The following is a 7710-nucleotide window of genomic DNA, read 5'->3' as shown; positions in this document are numbered from 1 at the left end:
ATGCTCCATTGCTATTCACTGGGTTTTCACGGCCAATTTTACAGAAGTGGGTGGCCAGGTCCTTCTCCCTAGTTTGTCTAGTCTGGAAGCTCCACTGAAACCTGTCCACCATGGATGACCCTGCTGGTATTTGAAATCCCGGTGGCATAGCTTTCAGCATCACAGCAACACGCAGCCACTACAGTATGACAGCCGACAGACAGGTAGTGTGGTTCCCTGACCGGGAAACAAGCCCAAGCTGTGGCGATGAGAGCACCGGCTCTTAACCACTAGACCAGCAGGGCTGGCATTATTGACTATACCATCCAACTAAGTATTTAATGCTCATCAATGCTAATGTATTAACCCTGAGTAATTGAGAAAAAATGAAATCATGTTCAGCACCCTCTGCTTAATTAGTCAGAGAAGTACATAATATATTTAGAAGCTTTTTTTCTAGCTAAACTGGTAAAAAGTTTATAAAAGAGTTCACTAATGCAGAGACTGTTAGTATGCTCTAATATGTTTCCATACTTCCGTAACAGAACCTTCAATTTTTAGCTAACCACATGGCGATCCACCAAGAAAGACTACATTACCTTCCACCCTCGTAGCTAAGTGTGGCCATGTTACTAAGTTCTGGACAATAACATGTAAATATGAATGGTAACTTCTGGAAGGTTTCCTTAAGGGAGAAAGATATCATGTCCTTTATTCCCTCCTTCTCATTCCCACTCACTGGAATGCGGCGATCTTGGGCCACAAAGTGATCTTAGGAATGAAAACCCGAGATGCCAAGGTCCCTGACACTTTGACTTCACAATAACATCTCTGGACTGTCTTCCCCCGGAATTGTACACGTAAGGGAAATAAATTCCTAATTTATTTAAACCACTTTTTGGTTTTCTTTCACTTGTGACCAAACCAAGTAGGGTAATTTATTCCCTAATAATGGCAAATAATTGAGTTATTGATATAATGGCTATGTTTATATCATCACCAACATATATTTTAACAATAAATCAAGTTATACAAATAGGTCTAAGCAGTAGTAGTTATATGACTAAGTTATATTTTCCCTCTGAATTATTTCACCAAGTCCTTTGTACAAAGTGATAGATCAGGGAAAGGTTCTAAACCAAAAATGATTGCGTCCTGGCTTTGGAACTAGCTTGTTATCTTCCTTCTCTGAAAGAAGTCTCTGGAGAGTTCCATGAATCTTGCCTGCCTGATAACTTGTGCTTGTCAGGATCTTTTGAAAGGCAGACACTTGTGATGCTGAAATTGAAGGGATTTTTTAAATACAGGCTAAGGAAATGTTCAAAACTCAGCAACTCAGCAGAATCACACTGACAAGGTTAGAAGGATGAATTTCTAGTTGGGCTGGACCACCTGTGTTTCCCAAGCTTCCAACTCAGCATTGCAGATACTCATGTGGAAAATTTGGGTCAAGGACATACAGGCTCATATTTAAATATTCCCTAGCTAACCCACCCAGCTCTGCTTAGGGTAATTATTAGCCACTGTTACCTAAGCAAATTCTTGTTGCTAATAACCTAACATACATACAGCTCTCCACAAAAGAGGCTACTAGGATAACGTATGCACTCATGTACACAATTCAGAGTTGACTGGGGCCCGTTTAGTGAAACCAATGTTTATTCTCTCTTTCTTAAAATGTGTGGCATGTTTATCTTATTAGATCTTACATGAGTTTATCAATTATCGTTGTACCTCAGTAACCAAAAATAGTTTCAGGAAGATGACTGCCTTTCTCTTTGATGTGTCTCTGGGATTTAAAATAGTGTATTTTAAATAAAATCATTAGAAACATAAACATCATGTTTGGTGAATATCAGTTTAGCAGACACATGCTAATAAACACATTTAACTTATATAGGTTAACTTTATCCTCTTATAACATAGGGGAAAGAACATAAGATTTAAAAGCATATTAACTGAGTTCAAAGCTTGTATTTGCCACATTTTCTAGCTATGCTACATTAGAATAATTACTAAACCTAGTAGAAACATAATTTTGTTTCCTACAAATTAAATAATAGCTAATATTTATTGGGTACTTACTATGTACCAGACACTGTTCTAAGCTCCTTAAATTTGTTAAATCATTTAATTCTTAAAAAAAAAAAAGACCTATGAGGGGCCTACCCAGCGGTGTAGTGGTTAGGTTCACGTGCTCCACTTCAGTGGCCCGGGTTTCACAGGTTTGGATCTGGGCGCAGACCTGCACACTGCTTATCAAGCCATGCTGTGGCAGGCATCCCACATATAGAGGAGAGGATGATGGGCCCGGATGTTAGCCCAGGGCCAATCTTCCTCAGCAAAAAGAGGAGGATAGGCAACAGATGTTAGTTCAGTGCTAATCTTCCTCACAAAAAAAAAAAAAAACTTATGAGGTAGAGGCTATTAATACCTCCGATATGCAAAAAAGGAATTAAGACACAGATACGTGAAGTAATTTACCCAGGACCAAGTATCTAATAAGTACCAGAGCCAGGATTTGTACTCCGGCAGTCTAGCTCCAGACCCCACGCCATTTACCACACTGCCTCTTGAAAACATATAGTGATCCAACCTTTAAGAATTGCTGTGGAGGCTGGGAATGATGCACGTAATGTCTCTTGACCATACTGCGTATTAAATATAGTAGTTTTTATTCAATATTATAATGATATGCTATTAACCATTATTATTGTTATTATTATAAAATATTAAATTTACAAAGAAACAGACATAATCTGCTAAAAGACTATGTAATACCCTCATATGATGCAATTTCCTTTAGTTTCCTCAGAAAAGTTTGATATGCCCATTCAACTTTTAGAGCACCTTCTATAGATATAAAGGAGACGAGGTCAACAAGAAGAGCTCCAAATGTGCCATCCCCACCTTCACAACCTCCATAGTCCCTTCCAAACAGCATTATCGTAGCAGAGTCCAAGAGTCATAGGCTAAGACCTGGAAGTAAAGAGCAGATGCCAGAATGTGCAGTGATAATGGAAATATGTAACCGAGAAAAAAAGGCAAACAAGTCGATAGACTTTTGTTCATACGGACAGCCAGGAAGTTAGAGTTGGAGGAAGAAGTAATCATAAGAACAGAAATACAATTTAAAATGTGTGCAAGATACTAGGAATTGTCCTGAAAGCTATATTCTTAGCTACTAAACAAGAAGATAATCCTAGACAAGGAAAGCCCCACATTGTGCCTAATGAAGAACTCCGAGTCTTTACAGATCTTAGCAACTTTAATGATGAATAAAGAATATCAATAACCAAGATAAGCAGGAAATCATGCAATAACCTCAATAGAACATAAATCTGGCTTCTAATTAAAAACAAATCAAACAATAGAAAAGGAAAAGGATTTCCACTTCTGGGTAAGATGGAGTAGATAACAGGTAGTTCACCTCTGCAACTATAGTGACTAGGAAAAAAATGGATGAATTATAAAATTATGTTTTTAAAGACGCCAGAGAACGACTGAAGCAAAAAGATCTAGATGACCTAAATTTTAGAGAGAGAAAAGCCATTCCAAAGTGTGGTGACAATTATTAATCATTTTATTCCCTGGGGACAATTGTGATTCTGGAACAGGCTGATGACTGAGCTTGGTAAAGGAAGAGGGATTCTACTGGGGAAAAGAGAAATAGATTATTTGATGGCCACATGGATTGAGTGAAGGTTTGGAATCCAAAAGAGTCATGAAAATGCATGTCGAATTTTCCCCGCATGGTATTTGCTGTGTGCTGAGGTCGGACAAGACTCTGGAGAGAGCTGGTTGGAAATGCAGTGTAAGATCTCCCACAGTCTCACATTGCTTTGGAGACAGTGACCCACTCCAGTAAAGAGCCTGATAGACAAATATCAGGTCACCCCCAAAATTATTTGCAGGGATTTTCAGCTGTTTATTATGTAAGCTAAAGTGTTAAGCTCAAATATCCACAGGGCAGAACCAAATCTTCTCCAGTATTTAAGGGAGGAGGAAAGAAAGATCTGACAGTCTCTCAATCAAAAGCCTAAGAGGACCACACTTAATCAAGAAGGACAAAAAAGAGGTGGTCCGAGTCTGAACAGAAATGCAACCCAGCCCCAACCCAGCTCAATTTCTGAGTGAAGTGAGGTAATTATCTTCTTCACTCTATCTGCTTAACAGAAGAAAGGGCATACCCATTTGGGAGGAAAATAGCATTATTTTAATGCTCTACAGTGATTTTGCACAATGTCAAGTATACAATAAAATGTATGAGAGATGCAAAGAAGCAGAAAAATGAGGCCAAGAATCAAGATGAAACATATAGGGCCAGCCCGGTGGCTCAAGAGGTTAAGTGTGCGCGCTCTGCTGCGGTGGCCCAGGGTTCGCCGGTTCGGATCTGGGGCGCGCACCGACGCACTGCTTGGCAAGCCATGTTGTGGTGGTGTCCCATATAAAGTAGAGGAAGATGGGCACGGATGTTAGCTCAGGGCCAGTCTTCCTCAGCAAAAAGAGGAGGATTGGCAGATGTTAGCTCAGGGCCCATCTTCCTCACACACACACAAAAAAGATGAAACATATAAAATAGAAGCAGAACTACAAATGAATCAGATGTTGAAATTAGGAGACAAAGACTATAAAATAACTATTATATGCTAAAGAAATCACTGATTTCTCAGAAGAAACTATGGAAGTTTGAAAACGACAGACAGACTTTTTTTTTACGTGCTAAAAGAAGAAGCAAAAGTTGCCAACTTAGAATTGCATCAATCAAAAATACCCTTAAAGAATAAAGATTATACAAAACATACATAATCTGAAAGAATTTACAGCCAGCAGTCATGGTGCTATGAAAAATAGTAAAGGAAAAAATGATACCAGATGGAAATATGGAAGTGCTACAAAGAATAAAGCATACTAGAATGGGTAAATATGGGGGTGACTATGAAAATAAATTATTGTTTAAAGCAACAATGATCTAATATTGATTATTAGATTGCATATTGATTAGATTCAAATATCTTGAAGGGTTTATAGCATATTTAATAAAAATATATGCCAGCAATATAATGAAAGGCTGGAAAGATGTGGCTAGAACTAGCCTGCTGGAGGATTCTTCACTTGTTCAGGAGTACATTGTGTACTCACTTATTGTAGGCTATAAAATGCAAAGATATATACTCTGAAAATATATATTTATATCAATTGTTTGCTGAAGATACAGAACAGCTAGAACTTTCATACATTGCTTTTGGGAAAAAATTGATATTTTTTTAAAAAATGGTCACTTTTAAAAACTGACGGGATTTAATAAAGCTAGACATCTATTTCTTTTATGATCCAGAAGTTCAACTTCTAAGTTCATATCCAAAAGTAATGAGTGTATAAGTCAACCAAAAAACATGTACGAGATGTTTCATAGCAGCTTTATCTCTGGTAGCTTTGTACCCCATAGTCAAAAGGTGAAATAACCCAAATGTCCTTCAACAGGAGAAAGGATGAATAAACTATATTATATGCATATTATAGAATACCACAGAGCAACAAAAATAGGAAACATTTCGTATAACACAATAACATAGATGAATGTAAACAAATAAAGATGACTGAAAGAATCCAGACATAAAATTATACATACTGTATGATTCCATTTACATAAAGTTCAAGTCCAGGCAAGATAAATAGATGGGTATAGAAGTTAAAGTGAGTAACCTCTGGCTAGTGTTACCAGTGGAGAGGAGAATTAGGGCACCTACTGGAGCACCAGAAATGTTCTGTGTCTTCATCTGGGTGGTGGTTGCGCTTGCTGCATACCTGTAAAAATCCTCAAGCTGTAGACTTTGGTGCGTTTTACTGCATGTGCATTATACTGTAATATTTATTTTGAAAAATAAAAAGTATGTTCAAAGCATGTGGACTCTAGAGTGAGTAGTTACTGCCAGTCTCTAGCGAGGCCGTGGACCGCTATACTCAAGAGATCAAAGTAGCAGCTGATGTTTGCCCAGAGAGAGGGGGGGAAGAATCAGAATTTAAGGACAAAGAAAGGAGGCGATGACATCACCTTCCGAGATAAGGATTCCTTGAATTTTATATGTTTAGGCAAAAATTGGAATTCTTTTCATGATCTGGTAGAAAGCGGCGCTGCCGTTGGCGTCCAAATACTTCAGCTCGACAACGCTCACGCGACGTGAAGGAAGCACTGCACTCGCTTGTAAAAACCAGATTGTTTCACACGCATCACAGGACTAGTGTGGCTTCAAAACATATGTGGACAAAAAAGCATTTTATAAACTCTGGACACCTACTAAAAAGTGGGAATTATTATTATTGTTAATTAATCAAAACTGAAGTTGAAATTTGTGCTGAGTAGAAAAAGCAAAGTTTAAAACAAAGGAAATGGCTGAGGGAGAAGGCTTCTTTGACAACTCTGTGACTTGAGATTTTCTATTTATTTTATAATTACGAGTAACATTCCATTTGAAGCACTTAAAATTATTATAGAGCTCTTTTTACATCACAGAATCAGGTGTATTTTGGGTTAGATGACACCCCTGTATGTGTTGTGCTGTGATATATTATATTCTGACACAGGCATTAGGAAGAGGTTGATTTTATATTTGATTCACATTAAAAAAAGAAGAAACAATCTTATTTATATTGGAAGAAAATGGGAAAATTTAGCAAATGAGATTTTCACTGTTTTTGTCTTATAGTTTTGTTTTTCCAGCATTATTGAGATATAATTGGCATAATATTTTGTAAGTGTGATGGGTACAATGTGTTGACTTGACACAAGTATATGTTGCAAAATGGTTACCACCACTGCATTAGCTAACAGTTCCATTTTGTCACAAACTACCATTTCTTTTCTGTGGTGAGAACATTTAAGACTGACTCTCTTAGCAACTTTCAAGTATATAATACAGTATTATTGACTGTGATCATCAGGCTATACATTAGATTCCCCAGAACTTATTCTTCTTATAACTGGAAGTTTATACTCTCTGACCAACATCTCCTCATTTGCTCCAAATCCCCCACCCAGCCCTTGGCAACCACCTTTCCAGTCTCAGTTTCTATGAGTTTGGCTTTTTTAGATTCTGTATATAGGGAATATCATACAGTGTTTGTCTATCTCTGTCTGACTTATTTCGTTTAGCATAATACCCATAAGATCCATCTATACTGTCACAAATGGCAGAATTTCCTTTTCTCTCATGGCTGAATAATATTCTGTTGTGTGTATGTGTATATATATATATACACACATACACACCACATTTTCTTCATCCCTTCATCCATTGAGGGACACTTAGTTTGTTTCCATATCTTGGCTATTGTGAAGAACGCTGCAATGAGCATGGGAGTGCATATATCTCTTCGACATCCTATTTTCATTTCCTTTCTACATACACTCAGAAGTGGAATCGCTGGACCATATGGTAGTTCTATTTTCAACTTTTTGAGGAACCTCCATAATGTTTTCCATAGTGACTGAACCAATTCACATTCTCACTAACAGTGCACAAGGGTTTCCTTATTCTCCACATCCTCACCAACACTTGTTATTTCTTGTCTTTTTGATAATAATCATTCTAACAGGTGTGAGGTGATTTCTCATTGTGGTTTTGATTTGCATTTCCCTGATGATTTGTGATGTTGAGCACCTTTCACGTAGCTGTTGGCCATTTGTATGTCTTCTTTGGAAGAACATCTATTCGGTTCCTCTGCCCATTT

This window comes from Ceratotherium simum, chromosome 10, assembly GCF_057802395.1.
Source record: "Ceratotherium simum simum isolate JZ-2026a chromosome 10, ASM5780239v1, whole genome shotgun sequence".
Taxonomy (NCBI): domain Eukaryota; kingdom Metazoa; phylum Chordata; class Mammalia; order Perissodactyla; family Rhinocerotidae; genus Ceratotherium; species Ceratotherium simum.
The sequence above is the reverse complement of the archived record's forward strand: the minus strand, read 5'-3'. Positions refer to the sequence as shown.